This window comes from Corvus kubaryi, unplaced genomic scaffold (genome assembly GCF_017639235.1).
Source record: "Corvus kubaryi isolate FWS band 111438036 unplaced genomic scaffold, C.kubaryi_AGA036_p1.0 66, whole genome shotgun sequence".
Taxonomy (NCBI): domain Eukaryota; kingdom Metazoa; phylum Chordata; class Aves; order Passeriformes; family Corvidae; genus Corvus; species Corvus kubaryi.
The window spans coordinates 35,076,477-35,094,953 of record NW_024582054.1 but is presented as its reverse complement, the minus strand read 5'-3'; the positions used below and the strand labels follow the sequence as shown (position 1 = coordinate 35,094,953).

General features: G+C 48.3%; 1 protein-coding gene across 1 annotated transcript in view; it reads right to left on the bottom strand.

Annotated features, from left to right (window-relative positions):
- Positions 1-18,477, bottom strand: part of LOC121673631 (MAM domain-containing glycosylphosphatidylinositol anchor protein 2-like) — a 96,674-nt gene that overhangs the window by 59,710 nt on the left and 18,487 nt on the right. The window contains exons 2-3 of the mRNA XM_042047142.1: positions 17,896-18,065; positions 592-788 (exon numbers count right to left, since the gene is read on the bottom strand). The gene's annotated coding sequence lies outside the window, so the exon portion shown is untranslated. The remainder of the gene's footprint in view (positions 1-591; positions 789-17,895; positions 18,066-18,477) is intronic.

Genomic DNA, 18,477 nt, shown 5'->3' with positions numbered 1-18,477 from the left:
ACCAACATGGGGAGTTGCCATAGAATCTGGAATCAAAGAATTTTTAAGGTTGGAAAAGCCCTCCAAGATCATCAATTCCAACCGTCAACCACCACCAGGTTTTCCACTAATCCATGTCCTCAAGTGCCACATCCACGCATTTTGGGAACACTTTCCAAGGGTGGTAACTCTACCCCATCCCGATTCCAATGCTTTCCAACCCTTTCCATGAAGGAGCTTCTCCTAAAACTTAATCTAAACCTCCCCCGGCCTACATGAAGAGCTTTTAAGGCTGTAATTTAGGCTGTGTGTGGAATCGCGGCATTGGACCGGGAAGGATGAGGAAATAGGAGTCAAACCAGAGCTATGGAATTGTAGCACCCAATAAAAATCGCTTTAAAGGCTCTCCTGTAGATATCACTCCCTCATCATTTAATAATTTCTATTTTTACAAAAATTTAAACCTATTTTATGTTAGGAAGTCTTTTAACAACACCCAGGAGCGTTTGGATGGAGTGTTGTTATCCCCAGTCGTGCCCCCCCGCCAAACCCAGCGGGCAGATCCCATTACAAAGCCTCAAGATGGAAAAAATTCCCGATTTTCAGGCCTACCTGGGTAAAGAAGGGCTCGTAGATCTCCACTCCCTTGTCAGAGCCCTGCAGCAGCACCTCCTGGCCGCGGCGCCAGCTGTAGCGCACAGGTGGGTTGGAGTTGGCCACGCACCTGAGGAACACGGTCTTCTCATAGTAAAACTGCTCCTTGGCTTCCCCGATGCTCTGGTGGACCGTGACTATGGGATCATCCAAATCTGGGAAAAAAACAGGCAGGAAAAACCAAGATTAGGCCAGGCTTTAGTTGACTCGACAATACCGCGGTGCTGGGAATTTCCTGCGACGCCTCATAACAAGTCAAGAGTAAACCGGAGATAAAACAGCTCTAAAAGCCCCAAATTTTAGGAATTTTGCAGCAAAAGTCAGGTTTAGGATTTATTTCCTCGTCCCCAACTGGATCTCCTTCAAAACTCCCATTTTTAGGCAGAACAACAGCACCAATCTCATGCTAATGTCAATCATATTTCTATTATAGTTCGGTGATTACCGCGGTTTCGTCTGGTTCGCAGCTTTACTCCTTGTTGCTTCTAACTCTTTTCCACAAAATTATAAAGCTTTGGAAATAAATAGACAGCCTGATTTGCATCCAAATGGCAGGATCCAGGAGTCCGCGGATCATGTGCACGCAGCTGTTTGCTTTTAAAGCTGCAATTTAATACAGCAATTTAATGCAGATTCCCTGCTTTTAGTTACAGGCATTTAACTTCCAGCAGGTAAATTCATCCCGGGCTTCGGAACACATTTCTCTTGATTAAAATACAGATATCGGATAATTACTCCCACTGCAGCAGCTCCAAGAAAATGAGATGTCCACAACCAGGAATTTGCTTCCATAGGGAAAAAAATTATAATAGCCCTTGGAATATGGGGAGACCAAAGTAATTAATTTGCGCTTTATCCCACCAGGAAAAAGGAGATTCCTGGTCTGGGAGTTATTCTGAGCTTTCTTTGGAGGGATGATTTTATTGAGGAAAAAAAGAAATGGAACAAGGTCAAACAAGGAAAGGAAGGGATGTTTTTCCTAAGTGCTGGTCAAAACCACCCAACTTCCAAATGACCACTCTCACAGCTGGGAATTCCTTCCCAATATCCCATCTAACCTGGCCCTCTGGCAGTGGGAAGTTATTGCCCCTTGTCCTGTCCCTCCAACCCTGGAAACCAATGGTTTGGGATGGAAGGGACCTTAAATCCCACCCAGCCCCAGCCCTGCCATGGCAGGGACACCTCCCACTGTGCCAGGCTGCTCCCAGCCCCAATGTCCAGCCTGGCCTTGGGCACTGCCAGGGATCCAGGGGCAGCCCCAGCTGCTCTGGCAATTCCAGCCCAGCCCCTCCCCACCCTCCCAGCCAGCAATTCCCAATTCCCAATCTCCCATCCAGCCCTGCCCTCTGGCACTGGGAAGCCATTCCCTGGCTCCTGTCCCTCCATGTCCTGTCCCCTGTCCCTCTCCAGCTCTCCTGGAGCCCCTTTAGGCACCCTCAGCTCTCCCTGGATCCTTCTCTTCTCCAGGTGAACGTTCCCAGCTCTCCCAGCCTGGCTCTGGAGCAGCTCCAGCCCTCAGAGCAGCTCTGTGATCTCCTCTCCAACAATTCCATGTTTTCCTTGTGCCAGAGGCCTGGACTCAGCGTTCCAGCTGGGCCCTCCAAGCACACAGGAACACAACATTCCGTGTGCAACTCAGCCTTGGCTGCAACCATTCCAGAACCTTATCAGCACAGCTTGTTCCTTAAAATTCCTTAAAAACCCTTTGGATAGGAGCTAATTACTCCCTTATGCCAAACTTTAACCCCATTTTCGCAAAGTCTGGTGCGAGTAATTATCAAAACATTGGTTCATCAGGTTTATTTGAGGCCAAAATTCAGTGAAATGGAGAACGAGGTTCTCAAATTTTCACGTGACCAAAAGGAACCAGTCAAAGGCACCCCCAAATCCCTCTGCAAAGGTGGAGAATCCCGGAATTGTTGAGGTTGAAAAGCCCCCCTGAGCTCACCAAATCCAACCATCAACCACCACCACACTCACAGCTAAACCACGGCCTCAAGAGCCACATCCACAACTGGCTGAACTTTTCCAGCGGTGCCCCTTCCACCCCTTCCCTGGGCAGCCTCTTCCAAAGCTTGACAATCCATGGAATTGTTAAGGGAAGAACTCTGTTAATAAAATAAATAGATTAGAACGCGTCAAAATTCCACGTGGAAAAGCAAATTCCAGGAAAAAAAGACCCAATCTAAACACTAAAAATTCACCTAAAGACTAAAAATTCATCTTTAGCTGGTCCATTTCTATTTGCATAAGAAGAGTGAAGCTGGAGAGCCTCATGATTAATTATGAAACAAAACCTGTTCCAAAAATTCCCGACAATTCCAGCAATAATACCTCGTAATGGGGCACAGATTTTAAGGAAATGTTACCTTCGTCCTCACCTCCAAAACATTTAACTTAAGATCGCAGGAGCAAATTATGGATCTGCTGCTCCAAATTAGGATGGCATTTCCTAATGAGGTTTCAGTGTTGTTCTAAAGGTTATTTTAAATCACAGCAGCATCTGAAAAGGGTTGAGAGTGCTCAGAAATTCTGGCTTCTCCTCATGAAGTAGAAAAAAAAGAGGAGAAAATGAACTCGCTTCAGTTTTTAGGGTCAAACACCTAAACTCTGTTCCCGGAGTTTTGATGGAGAACAGAACGTTTCCCACATTGATTTCCAGGTTATCCCTATTAAAGCACATCCCTGGATGGCAAACAAGGAGCCGTGAGCTCCATCACAGAGTCCAGGGATGCTGCTCCAAGCTCTGACCCTTGGGTGAAGGTGAATCCTTGGATGAAAGACCTGAGAGTACCAAATCTGAGCTCAGCTTCATTTTCATGAAGTTACTCAAGACAAACCACAGGAAATCCCTCAAAACCTGGAACCAGAACTGAAACCAGGACTGAAACCAGGACTGAAACCACCTCCATCCCTGGCTGCAAGAGCAGGAGAGCTGTTTCCAGGGGAAAATGCCTTCTTTTCCAACCCATCCTCATGCGGCAACTTCCTGACTTCCCTGTCCAGCTCCAGACATGGAGAAACTGGAGCAATGCAGGGGAGGCCACCAAGCTGACCAGAGGCCATCCAGATTCTGGGGCAGTGGGGTTTGGCCATCCTGGAGAAGGCTGGATGAAGGGAAAATCCAATTTCTGTCTTCAAATGCCAACCAGGGACTACTGGAGAAGATGAAGACAAAGGACAAGCCAGGATGAAGAGCAGATGGAATTTCTGTCTTTAAATTGCCACCAGGAGGTTCTGGAGAAGACGAAAAGCTTTTCTTGGAAGTGCAGAGGAAGGGACTATGAGCCAAGAGGTCTGAGCTGTATCAAGAGAAATTCCACCTGGATAAAAGGAAAACAAATTCCCTGGGCAATCGGACAAGTGTCCAGAGGGTCCATGGGATACTTGGAGACATCCAAAGCTTGGCTGGACACAGACCTGAGCAATCTGATCTTGAAGGTGGCCCTGTTTGAGCAGGGGGTTGGACAAGAGGTCATTTTAGATGGATGATTCCTAATTACTCCATGATTCCAGGAGCTGTGATGTCATCACCTGCTTGTCCAATCTGTTCTCTTGGAACAGGTCCATGCTGGATCATGGAAACTTGGGATGGTTTGGGTTGGAGGAGATCTTAAGGATCATCCAGTGCCACCCCCTGCCATGGGCAGGGACACCTCCCACTGTCCCAGGCTGCTCCAGCCCCAATGTCCAGCCTGGCTTTGGGCACTGCCAGGGATCCAGGGGCAGCCCCAGCTGCTCTGGCAATTCCAGCCCAGCCCCTGCCCACCCTCCCAGCCAGCAATTCCCAATTCCCAATCTCCCATCCAGCCCTGCCCTCTGGCACTGGGAAGCCATTCCCTGGCTCCTGTCCCTCCAGGCCTTGTCCCCAGTCCCTCTCCAGCTAATCCCCTCCAAGCAGGCACTGAACTATGACAAGGGATGGATTTTGATAGGAATATCAGGAAAGCTCCAAGAAATCCAAGTTGGGAATGGAGCTGCAGCAAAGCCTCTGCCAAAGCATTTCATAATGGTCAATTAATGGAAAATTCGCACTGCAGAACCTGATGGAATTTTTTCCAACGGCAGTGCTGGAAAGATCCCGATGGCTGCAGCAAAGCAAAAGCAGCAGCACTACCAGGAGAGCAAAGAATGCTCCCAATTGTTGGGAGATTTCCCTGAATATTCCTGCTGTCGGGAAGGGCCGCACAAATGTGTGACTGGGGGTGGTTCCATAAAGCTGGGCTTTGCTCAGGCCGTGTGAGAGCTGGAAAATAGAAGAAGCAGGAAAAATATGGGTTTTGGACAAGGGATTCTGCAGGGATGTTCCAGGGGATGATGAAACTCCAAAATTCCCTGCCTTTAGGCAGGTTGTTTAAAGGCACCTGATCCCAATGCTCATGGAAGCTCTCCAGAATTCCAGCTTCAGTTCCGATTGAATCAGCACTGATTGAGATTCAATTTTCTACACAGATTTTAAAACCCCCCTACTCAAAGCTTGGTGCCTGTGGGTGGCTGGGGGTGGCTGTTCTTTCCCAGCAGCACAGGAATATTCCGGGGCTTGGAAATCTGCGAGGAATGGGAAGGGCTTGGAATGGTCATTGGTGTTTTAAGGAACAAGAAGTGCTGGTAAGGTTCTGGAATGGTTGCAGCCAAGGCTGAGTTGCACACGGAATGCTGTGTTCCTGTGTGCTTGGAGGGCCCAGCTGGAACGCTGAGTCCAGAACCCCAGCACAAGGAAAACATGGAATTGTTGGAGAAGAGATCACAGAGCTGGAGGCCCTCTGCTCTGGAGCCAGGCTGGGAGAGCTGGGAATGTTCACCTGGAGAAGGGAAGGCTCCAGGGAGAGCTCCGAGCCCCTTGCAGGGCCTCAAGGGGCTCCAGGAGAGCTGCAGAGGGACTGGGGACAAGGCATGGAGGGACAGGAGCCAGGGAATGGCTGCCCAGTGCCAGAGGGCAGGGCTGGATGGGAGATTGGGAATTGGGAATTGCTGGCTGGGAGGGTGGGGAGGGGCTGGGCTGGAATTGCCAGAGCAGCTGGGGCTGCCCCTGGATCCCTGGCAGTGCCCAAGGCCAGGCTGGACATTGGGGCTGGGAGCAGCCTGGCACAGTGGGAGGTGTCCCTGCCATGGCAGGGGTGGGATGGGATGAACTTTGAGGTCCCTCCCAACCCAAACCATTCCAGAGTCAATAATTTCAAAAACTACACAAAAATAAACAAAGAGGAAAAAGAAAGATTTAACCTTGGGAAGCTCAACAAGATGAATCTCTTTGCTGTTTTACAAGAAGGAAAAAAAATACCCCCAAATTTTCATTTTGGGTTGATGAAATTATGAAGAGTCAACAGATTAATCACTCTTTAAATAAAACTGAAGTCGTGGGCGCGGCTACGTCGTTAAAATCTGTTAATCAAACTGAAAATAATTACAGAAAGATGTTTCCACAGAGGTTTGTGCCACCATCAGGTTCGATTTCTCAGGCTTTAATCTCCGAATTGAACCAAACGCTCCCCAAAACCCAGGTGGGCCAGGCATGGTAAACACTGGATTGGAAGAATTCCCCTCACACACCCCTAAGCTCTCAAACAAATGGGAAGCTCAACCTAACCTGCTCAAAACAGCTCTAATCCGAATTCCCCGGGAATTGCATCCGGATGGCGGAGTGGAAGGTGCACAGAGTGTGGCAGATGCTGTTAAAATCCTCCCTGTGCAGAATTCCAAAGGCATTGAGCTGTCTGGGAGTGGGAAACACGGATCATGCCCACAGCCCTCACCTGAGCTCTGGGACTGTCACACGCGCCAACAGCACGGCAGGATCCAGGCTGGATTTGCTGGATCATCTCCTCTCAGCTGCTGGGCCTGCACAGTTTGCTGATTTCATTTGTTAATTAGCTGCCTTTGTCTTCAGATGTTCGAAGCAGGCGGGATAAGAATAAAACACATCTGGGAAAGGGATGGGAACGGCTTCATCCCGGCGGGCAGAACGGAGACAGCGGTGACGCATCGCTGAGCTGGGAGTTATTCAGCTCCTAAATTATCCTTAAATGTAAAACTCCCGTGCTTTCCAAGCTATTTTTCCTCCTTGGCCCAGCACAAGCTTTCAACCATGGAATTATTGAGGTTGGGAAAGAATTTAGGATCATTGAGTCCAAGCTGTGTCCGATGCCCACTTGTTCCCAGCCCAGAGCACTGAGTGACAAGGCCACCACTGCCCCATGGCCCCAAGTGCCACATCCACATGGATTTGAAATCCCTCCAGGGATGGGGACTCCACCCTGTACCTGTGCCAGGGCTGGACAACCTAATTAGGGAAGAAATTTTCCCAACTATCCAATCTAAACCTCACAGAATCCCTGAGGTTGGAAAAGAACTCCAAGGTCACCGAGTCCCAGCTGTGCCCAATGCCCACCTTGTCCCAGCCCAGAGCTCTGAGTGCCACATCCAGGAATTCCTGGGACACCTCCAGGGATGGGCACTCCAAAGCTCCCTGGGCAGCCCCTGCCAAGGCCTGAGCTCCCTTTCCATGGGGAAATTCCTGCTGCTGTCCACCCTGAGCCTGCCCTGGCCCAGCCTGAGGCCGTTCCCTCTCCTCCTGTCCCTGTTCCCTGGCAGCAGAGCCCGACCCCCCCGGCTGCCCCCTCCTGTCAGGGACTTGTGCAGAGCCACAAGGTCCCCCTGGAGCCTCCTTTGCTCCAGCCTGAGCCCCTTCCCAGCTCCCTCAGGAATTCTCCAGCCCCTTCCCAGCTCCCTCAGCCGCTCCTCATCAGATTTACTTTCAGTAATTCACAGAATCATGGAATGGTTTGGGTTGGAAGGGACCTTAAAGCTTATTCCATTCCCACCCCTGCCATGGGCAGGGACACCTCCCACTGTCCCAGGCTGCTCCAAACCCTGTCCAGCTTGGCCTTGGACACTTCCAGGGATCCAGGGGCAGCCACAGCTTCTTTATCAGGGCAGCTTTGAAGTGCTTAGTGTGGGATACAAAGCACAAAAATTCAATTAATTTCTCTATTTCTTGCATCTTACAGAAAGGATAACGAGCTCTCCTGCTCTCCATCCCTTCGTGTGTCCAGTGTGGACACACAACAGCTCTAACCAAGCTGGAAAGACAGGGATTGAGTTATTCCCAGCTCCATGTGAGCTATTTTTCCCTCTCCAACCCTTTCAAAGAGATTTATTCTGCATCTGCAGTGCTGCATGTGCAGAACAGCCCCAGCACTGCAAACAAGCAGCATTTCCAGCTGCTGGAAGGAAGCAAATGTTCCCTCCTTGTTCCCACGATGGAGAGCGTGACCCCAGGAGCCCCCTGAGGAGCTTCCATCGATTTCCAATAGAATTTCGGGAGGATCAGAGCCGTGCCAGGAGGCTGTTAACACACTCCAACACAAAAGGACAAAGCAAAAGACCTCAGTAGTCAACAATCCCCACACAACTCCAGCCTGTGATGCTTTCCTGAGGGTTCAGGCTACAACAAAATTCCGAAAGGAAAAATACAATGAGCTCTCGGTGATGGGATTTCATGGCGAAAATGTTTTCTCCATTCTGTTAATGAGGTTATAAATGCACCTGGTTGAAACTTGCTCCTATGAGCACGTCCTGGTGACATCAGGGGGATGGCACAGGGGGTGCAGCACTCCAGGAGGGTTTTCCTTCTCCAAGGGCACCAAACGGAGCCAATTCCAATTGTTTCTGAGGCTGGATTAGCATTGGAATTCCCGGGGAGCAGACAGGTTTGGCATGTCCAGGACTAACAGAACAAACAGCAACATCCACGACAATGCTGGACTTCCACAGGGATGGGAGCAGCCCTGAGGAGAAGGATTGGGAGTGTTGAGGGGTGAGAGGCTGGACGTGACCTGGAATTGTGCCCTGGGCTGATCCTGCAGTGTGGGAAGCAGGAAAAGTGGGATTCTGCCCCTCTGCCCTGCTCAGGTGAGATCCCACCTGCCGAGCTGCCCCAGCCCTGGGACAGAACAGGACATGGAGCTGCTGGAAAGAGTCCAGAGGAATCCATGGAGATGCTCCAAGGGCTGGAGCCCCTCTGCTCTGGAGCCAGGCTGGGAGAGCTGGGAATGTTCACCTGGAGAAGGGAAGGATCCAGGGAGAGCTCCGAGCCCCTTGCAGGGCCTAAAGGGGCTCCAGGAGAGCTGGAGAGGGACTGGGGACAAGGCCTGGAGGGACAGGAGCCAGGGAATGGCTGCCCAGTGCCAGAGGGCAGGGCTGGATGGGAGATTGGGAATTGGGAATTGCTGGCTGGGAGGGTGGGGAGAGGCTGGGCTGGAATTGCCAGAGCAGCTGGGGCTGCCCCTGGATCCCTGGCAGTGCCCAAGGCCAGGCTGGACATTGGGGCTGGGAGCAGCCTGGGACAGTGGGAGGTGTCCCTGCCATGGCAGGGGCTGAACAAGATGATCTTTAAGTCTCATTCCATCCCCAAACATTCCATGATTCCATTATTCCTCGCACATATGCACAGATGGGAAAGGATCAGTGGATTTTCTAAACCAGTGGATTTTCCCAACCAATGGATTTTCCCAATCACCAGGAATCAGAAGCTCACACAGAATGAGGCACATCCATGAATTCCCAGCAGAGGTTCCCAGCACCAGAGTGCCCCAGCATGGTCTGAAACACTGGAAAAGTCCTGGAATAGTGGGAATTTCTGGGATCACTGTGCAGGAAGTATTGAATTTACTCCCACACTCAGAATCAGTGACCCGAGTACAGGATCCTAACCTAGTCTCATGTGTTTTTAAGCAGCATTAAATAATTAAAGGACAATGAAAAAAAATTAATGAAAGGGCAAAGAAAAGACCAAAAGGAAAACAATTCCACACTGGAAAAATAATTCAGGATCTGAGTTTGCTGGAGAAGACATAACGAGCACAAAACACTGAATTTCCCCAAAAAGAACAGTGAATAATTTAAATTATATTTATATTATATAAATTATTATTGGCTGTAAGCACCTCAGGAGGGAAAACAGGACAAAAGAGCTCTTTTGGCTCCAGGGAATATAAATGTAAGGAATAAGAATCGCTGAAAATGGAAATTCGGTTTGGGGAAGAACCAGACTAATTTTTCTTGGAAAAGGAAGCAGCTGAACAGAGGAGCTTGGGCTGAGAAAGGATTCCTCAAAGCTCCACGATCAGATGATTTTTCATGGAAAAAAAAAAAAGTCATTACATTGATTTTTAATAGAGCAGCAAAGAAAAAAATCAACCCTAAGAACCAGACAGAGCCATGAGATAAAAGAGGTCGAACTCAACCGGAGTCGCGGTCAATCCAAAGATGAAATTCCGTGGAAAAAATGCAATCAGAGTTGATTAAAAAATCCCAGATCATTATCATTAAATCAAGTGCACTCGAATCAAGACATGGAGCAATTGAAAGCTTCTTTTCATCCCACTTGCATCAGGCTCTTCCAGAGTTCGCTTTGGATCCCCACCGTGCTGGAAAATCCAGATGGACCCGGAGCACCCACAAAAAAATGTGGAATAAACAAGATTTAAAACCACTCTGGCACTGCAGGGACTGGCTTTTTTACAGCAATTTTGGGTTATTAATTCCCTCTGTACCTGTATAATTTTTCCATTAAAAAAAAAGCAGGAAAAATGGATTTCCCAAGCCAGGAAAAACAGGCGTTGATGCCAAAGGCCACCTGACGTGCTCGACGTGGAATAATTGTTACAAATTGGAAGTATTAACCCCTTAAGTCAGTAATTATTGGTTTCATAATCCCAAACCTAATTAATGCTCGTTCCTCCACTTTCTAAAGGACAGAAACTTAATTTTGTGGAATTAATGAACAACAAACTGGGTTAGGAAAGTCTGGTTTTAGAGCACATCCATCTCCGCTTAGTGAAATTTTACCAGAGGCTCCTTACAAGGTTTAAATAAATCCCTGTTCAAAGTGAAATTCTGAATTAATTGAGTGTAAATAATGAGCAGGGGCTCCTGGTAAGACCCCATTGGTCTCTCCCTGCCTTATTCTGGATTTTAAATGGTCTAAAAGGAGAATAAAAAATATTTGCATAGAGAAAAATAGAAATATAAGCTGATTATTCCTTCATTTATAATAAACAAGGGAGTGCAGAGGGGGTGGTGGGGATGATCTGAGGGTTGGAGCACTGCTCCTGTGAGGAAAGGTTGGGAGAATTGGGATTGTTTACATGGAAAAGGCTCCAGGGAGAGCTCCGAGCCCCTTGCAGGGCCTAAAGGGGCTCCGGAAGAGCTGGAGAGGGACTGGGGACAAGGCCGGGAGGGACAGGAGCCAGGGAATGGCTTCCCAGTGCCAGAGGGCAGGGCTGGATGGGAGATTGGGAATTGGGAATTGCTGGCTGGGAGGGTGGGCAGGGGCTGGGCTGGAATTGCCAGAGCAGCTGGGGCTGCCCCTGGATCCCTGGCAGTGCCCAAGGCCAGGCTGGACATTGGGGCTGGGAGCAGCCTGGCACAGTGGGAGGTGTCCCTGCAGGGACTGGATGGGATTTAGGGTCCCTTCAGCCCCAAAGCATTCCTTGATTCCACGACAAGAAAAAGTGCCAGGTTTCCTCCCTCCTATCCTGTTTCTCTTCCAAAGCTCCCATTTGTTTTCCAGCCCTAAACTCTTTCCCATTAAAAAAGTCAGAGCAGGAACCTCTCCAGTGCTGCCCTACAATCCCTGCTTGAAAAGAAGATCCCTTTTCTCCTCAGCCTGACTCCAGAAGAATATAAAATCCACATTTCAGGGAAGAGGAATAATAGGAAAAACCGGGACTAGAGGCCATAAATAACAGTGAACGGATGAGGAAAAAAGGAGGAAATCTGTGGAAGGAACTCTATGGAGGCAAATGAAGATGACAAATCAAAGCAAAGTGTAACAAAGAGGAAAATCAGCCTGCCCAGAATATTTAGAGCCAGGCCTAAACCCAGACAAGTGAAGTCTTTCTGCTGACTGGATGGAATTCCCAGCCAGCCCATTCCAGGAGCAGAGGGTAAAATCCCATCCAGCTTGGAAAAGACCTTCAGGGAGTCATCTAAACGCCATCCATGGCAATGCTGCTCCTCAGTTCAGCACAAATCCAACACAAAATGTTCTTTCGGGATGGAAATGCAGCAGAATTCCAAGGAGCAGCCAAGACTTTCCTCCTTGGAGAATTGCATTAGCCTGCCCATGTGCCAAGCCTTCCTTTCCCAAAGTCTACCAAGCTGAAATTCCAATGAGGATTAAGATCCCAAGGATAATTAACGGCCAGAACTTCATAAAAATTGGTGTGGGGAAAAAGTGGGCACTGGAGCAAGGCTGGATAAACATGGATGCTCTCCAGAGCCTGGAATCACGGAGTCCTACAGAGAGGGAGGGGGCTGGAGAGGGAGGATGAGGAAAAATCTGTCCGAATCAGCATTTTATTAATTTTGCTATTCTAATTATCCCAAATAATTTAGAGTCATGCAAGCGGAGGATCTTCAAATTCTTCCCTGTGAGGGTGGGGAGGGATTGCAATGGAATTCCCAGAGAAGTTGTGGCTGCTCCATCCCTGGAAGCATCCAAGACCAAGTTGGAGCAACCTGGGATAGTGGAAGGTGCCTCTCTGCTCTGGAACCAGGCTGGGAGAGCTGGGAATGTTCACCTGGAGAAGAGAAGGATCCAGGGAGAGCTCCGAGCCCCTTGCAGGGCCTAAAGGGGCTCCAGGAGAGCTGGAGAGGGACTGGGGACAAGGCCTGGAGGGACAGGAGCCAGGGAATGGCTTCCCAGTGCCAGAGGGCAGGGCTGGATGGGAGATTGGGAATTGGGAATTGCTGGCTGGGAGGGTGGGGAGGGGCTGGGCTGGAATTGCCAGAGCAGCTGGGGCTGCCCCTGGATCCCTGGCAGTGCCCAAGGCCAGGCTGGACATTGGGGCTGGGAGCAGCCTGGCACAGTGGGAGGTGTCCCTGCCCGTGGCAGGGGGTGGCACTGGATGGGATTTAAGATCCAACCTAAATCATTCCATGATTTTATCGAATGCAAAAGGGACAAAGAGCAAAATCTCTTCACTGAAGGAGCGGCCGGGCTTTGGAAGAGACTCCCCAGGGAAGTGGTGGAATCATCATCCCTGGAAATGTCCCAAAAGCAAGTAGACACCTCCCAGCGCGATTTAGTAATTTTGGTGGATTCGAAGGTTGAAGTTGAAGATCTCAAAGGTCTTTCCAACCTTTATTTTCCCATAATTCCACATTCCCAGTGAGACCACCCACACCAAACCTCTCCTCACCTTCAGGAGAAGCTGCCTCCCAGAACAAACCCCACACAGGAAATTTTCCAGGGATTGGCAGGAGCTGAGTATTCCAGTCAGGAACAGCACATTTAAGCCTTAAACTCAGCTCTTTATAAAAACCAGGCCTATTTCCGTGAGTGTTTATAGATCCCTATAAACAGAGGGAATTTTGGAGCCATTAAGAGAAGCTGTCTTTGCACTCCAGGGATATTTACGGCATCAATTATCCCGAATTTCATCTGACACGAGCTCGTCTCAGGCTGATCTAACCACAGCTATTAGAGCCAGCTTTAATTTAGGAAAGGAACAGCATAAAAGGCATCCAAATAACCTCATGGCACTTTTCCTGGAGTTTGTTCCAGGACGAAAAGAAAATCCGCATCCACAGCCAGGTAACACCATGGAATTAAGGCTCTGGAATTAATTGGGAGCTTTATCCCTGAGTTAAAAATTCCTAATGTCAGGAGGATTCTGAGGAGCAAATTCTGCAAGGAATTTCCTCAGCTCTTTGGGGTTAATTAAACATCATCAACATGGAAATAAAAATATTCCCTGGCTCAAGCTAATGGGAATTCTGCAATTCCATTCCTCCAGGCATGGTTATTCTCACGTGGAATTTGCCCCAGCAGGGTTGGGATTAATCAGGATGGATCAATCAGATATTTTAGTGGGTGATTGAAGGGTTTTGGGGTTTGGACACCCAGAACCAGCAAGGTGGGAATGCATGGACGCTCTGATTCCTGCTGACCTTGACCATTCCCATGACTCCCAGTTTTCTGCCTGCTCTTGTCATCAATTTTCTACTTGAGTAAAAATTGTCTGTGAGTCTTAAAATCACAGGGTCAAAGAATCCTGGAATGGTTTGGGTTGGAAAAACCTTCAATCCCATCCCATTCCCACCCCTGCCATGACAGGGACACCTCCCACTGTCCCAGGCTGCTCCCAGCCCCAATGTCCAGCCTGGCCTTGGGCACTGCCAGGGATCCAGGGGCAGCCCCAGCTGCTCTGGCAATTCCAGCCCAGCCCCTCCCCACCCTCCCAGCCAGCAATTCCCAATTCCCAATCTCCCATCCAGCCCTGCCCTCTGGCACTGGGCAGCCATTCCCTGGCTCCTGTCCCTCCAGGCCTTGTCCCCAGTCCCTCTCCAGCTCTCCTGGAGCCCCTTTAGGCCCTGCAAGGGGCTCGGAGCTCTCCCTGTGTCCTTCCCTTCTCCAGGTGAACATTCCCAGCTCTCCCAGCCTGGCTCCAGAGCAGAGGGGCTCCAGCCCTGGGAGCAGCTCCATGGATTCCTCTGGACTCTTTCCAGCAGCTCCCTGTGCTCATCCCCTCCCACAGACACTCCCGTGCTCCCAACATGCGACTTTTTAGAGGAAAATGGGTGGGGGAACGACCATGGAGCACTGGGAATGGGGAAGGGAATTCTTAGCTGGACCTTCCAGCTGCTCCTGACATCGCTCCCTGTCCTTCCCAGCCTTCCCCATCCGAAGAAGCTGGAAAAACTGGATTGAAATTGCAGGGATGAGGAGGAGGAGGAGGTAATGCTTCCTCATGGAGAGCCGGTTTTGCCTGAGGGAGAGCATTTTTTCCTCTCTTGGAATGCTAAAAAGGCTCCTGAGGTTCCCTCATGCTGCACCCCTGGTGTGGGGCCACGTGTGTCTGACACAAAATGTGGGGAATTTTGGATGGAAAAATACTTTAAAATGGGATTTTTACCCTAATTCCACTGGTTTAATCACCACATGAGACCACAGAGAGGATTTCGAGGAAGGGGCTGTTTTAGGCATCAAACATTGGGGGTAAAAGTGAAATTGGGGTTTTCTGGTGAGTCCTAAACCTGAGAGTTTTAAAGAAATCCCTTCCACTCCCATTCCTGCATGCCAAATAAAATCCACGTTTAAAACATGGACACAGGCAGCACCCACGTGTTTATTTTCCCGAGTTTTTCTCCTGCCAGAAAGGTTTTAAGGGGGGAGTGATGCTGAAATTCTGCCCTCACCTCTGCAGGATTCCTGAATTTCTTCTCCTTGGCTTCAATCCCCCCCACTCCTGGTTCCTCTTTTTTACCCCCCTCCCTGTGGATGTTGGAATTGCTCTCTCGGTCATGGTAATTAAGCCAGAATTGAGATGTTGAAAATGGAATTTATAAATTTCTCTGCTGCCTCTCTGAGTTGTGTTTGCCTTGGAGTGTCTGCATGGAATTCCAGGCTTCTATTGCAGCAACATTTTTAATTCCCAGCTCCAGTGTCTCCCAATATTTATGGATTTATTGGACCTCCTTTCCTTGTCCTTTCGTTCATTAAAAACCCAGGGATGAGCTTAAATCCTCGTTCAAATGAGGACAGGATTCATGAATGGAAATTTAAAGGGGAAAAAACAAGAGGGAAATTAATATAAAACAATAAGAGCAGCGTGTAAGGAAAGCAAATAAATTCATCTTCCTTCCCTTTTTTTTTTCCATGATACAAGAAGAGGAGACAATTTGGAATATTCTGCAGGTGGAAAGCATTTAAAGCATTGAAAAATGGAATTTTCGGCAGGAGAGAAATGCAAATTAATTCAATTAATTAGCGGGGTTCTTGTTATTCGCTCTCTGAGGTCAAATTTGGACATTTCCAACATTAAAATCTCCTAAAAGAGATGAGTTTGGGGTTTACTGGGAGGGGATCCTCTGGGAAAGCTGTACCAGGGCCTCCCCACCCTCCCAGCCAGGAATTCCTAATTCCCAATATCCCATCTAAAGCTCCTCCCTTCCTTATCTCTTATCCTTTGCTATCTCTCCATGAATTTTTGGGCTGGACAATTGGATCACAGGGAATTCTTGTGCCCAGTGATGGCCCGAGGAGGTGCAGGATCACAGCAGAGGATTTTTGGGAAGCTGAAGGGCTGGGAATGCTCGCCCATGGATCTGAGGCTGCTGAGCAGTGTTGGGCTGGAATTATCTTCCTGTTACACATGGAAAACATTCAGGATGGAAAGGAAAAATTCCCACGCTGGATGTGAGAAAGGCTGGGAGAGCTGGGAATGTTCACCTGGAGAAGAGAAGGCTCCAGGCAGAGCTCCGAGCCCCTTGCAGGGCCTAAAGGGGCTCCAGGAGAGCTGGAAAGGGACTGGGGCCAAGGCATGGAGGGACAGGACCCAGGGAATGGCTTCCCAGTGCCAGAGGGCAGGGCTGGATGGGAGATTGGGAATTGGGAATTGCTGGCTGGGAGGGTGGGGAGGGGCTGGGCTGGAATTGCCAGAGCAGCTGGGGCTGCCCCTGGATCCCTGGGAATGAACTGAGCTCGGGAGAAATTGGGTATTTTGGGACTCATTAACAGAAAAGCCACCGGACGTGAGCAGATCCAGCGAAAGCACCTGGAAACTTCTGACGGATCCTTCCTGCAAAAGCAGGACTGAAAGGATTTTCAAGACCGCAACAAATCCATAAAAATGGTGGAATTGCCCCTTTCCCTCACACATCCCAATGCTCTGGCTCATTCTTCATTTATATCCCAACAATTCATTATTGCAGGAACAACAATGCAGTTCCAAGCACCAAATCCCAGATTAAGCGGGAAATGAAATCCAGGAATTGCTGGAGAGGGAGATCTCCCACCCATGTGCTGCTGTCAAATTGTCCCAAGTCAAGAACGGAGATGAATGAAGGGAAAAAAATGGAATTTCCATGGATTTTTTTCAAGAATTCATTGTCAAATCTTTCCCAGTTTTCAATTAGGGGCTGGAATTAGAAAGAATTTTAAATTCAAGGCCTCGGCAATGCTCTTGTTCCCAAATTAGCGTGGAACACGGCTTTGATATTGTTTTTCCTCTTAATTTACAAGCCAAGACGCTTCCAAAATTATATTTAATCCATATTTTAAAGAATATCAACACTGAAGTTGTTTTTTAAAACACATTTGAGAGATTCCTTCAAAAATTCAAACATTCCCTTCCTGCTCTAATGATGGATTCGCTTCCAGCCGGGAACGTCATCTGTTTTCCACAGATTTTGTTTTTGACAGTTGTCTGTTTTCTGTGTAATTTCACTAAAAACGCGTTCACTAAAACAAACAAAACCCAATCGGAGGGAAAATTCCGGTGAAATAGTTGGGATCCCCAAAAGGCACCATGCCACAAATCCCAGATCCCACAAAAATTGTGTCGGAATTATCCCGTATCCCGAGGTCCACCTGACACAGAGAGGGCAATTTTTGGGAACCACAGATCCCACCAATCTAATTTTTCTCCACATTCCCAATCCTTCACATTTTTCATTCCAATCCCAAATCCTTCACATTTTTCACTGAAATCCAAATATTTCATGCTTTCCATGGAAATCCAAATATTTTTTATTTTTCACCACAATCCCAATCCTCCACATTTTTCACCACAATCCCAAGGCTTCACATTTTTCACTCCAATCCCAATCCTTGACGTTTTTCACTGCATTCCAATCCTTCTCATTTTTCCCAGCAATCCCAATCCATCACATTTCTCACTGCACTCCCAATCCTTCACACCCTCCACTACAATCCCAATCCTCCACATCTTTCCCTATAATCTCAATCCTTCACACTTTTCACCACAATCTGAATCCTTCACATTTTTCACTCCAATCCCAATCCTTGTCATTTTTCTCAGCAATCCCAATCCATCACATTTCTCACTGCATTCCCAGTATTTCACATTTTTCATCACAATCCCAATCCTTTACCACAATCCCAACCTTTCACATTTTTCCCTGAAATCCCAACCCTTCAGATTTTTCACTCTAATCCCAACCCTTCACATTTTTCCCTGAAATCCCAACCATTCACATTTTTCACTCCAATCCCAACCACTCACATTTTTCACTCCAATCCCAACCCTTGACATTTTTCACTCCAATCCCAACCCTTCACATTTTTTCCTGAAATCCCAACCATTCACATTCTTCCAACCATAAAAGCACCACAGATCTGTAGAATCCACCGCTAAAATCAAGATTCACAAGGAGCCGATCATTTCTTGGGAACAGCAGACATTTTAAGGCATGAAAAGAGCACCAAAGGCAGAATTCCAAGGATTTACTCACAGTACACGTCCACTCGGATGGATTTGATGGCCGGGGAGCCCAGGCCGTTCTCAGCCTTGCAGTAATAGCGGCCTCCCTGGTGTCTCTGGATGTTGGAAATCCTCAGGGTTTCGTTGAAGACACTGGAATCTTGGAATCTGTCAGAGGCACTTCCTGCTGTTTTGGTCCACCTGATCTGAGCAAGCACCAAAAACCAGGATTACTTTAGGTCTGGAAAATGGGCACAGTCTAAAACTCTGCACCAAAAACCAGCATTAATTTAGGTCTGGAAAATGGGCACAGTCTAAAACTCAACAGCAAAAACCAGGATTACTTTAGGTCTGGAAAATGGGCACAGTCTAAAACTCTGCACCAAAAGCCAGCATCAATTTAGGTCTGGAAAATGGGCACAGTCTAAAACTCGGCACCAAAAGCCAGCATTAATTTAGGTCTGGAAAATGGGCACAGTCTAAAACTCGGCACCAAAAACCAGCATTAATTTAGGTCTGAAAAATAGGCACAGTCTAAAACTCTGCACCAAAAACCAGGATTACTTTAGGTCTGGAAAATGGGCACAGTCTAAAACTCGACAACAAAAACCAG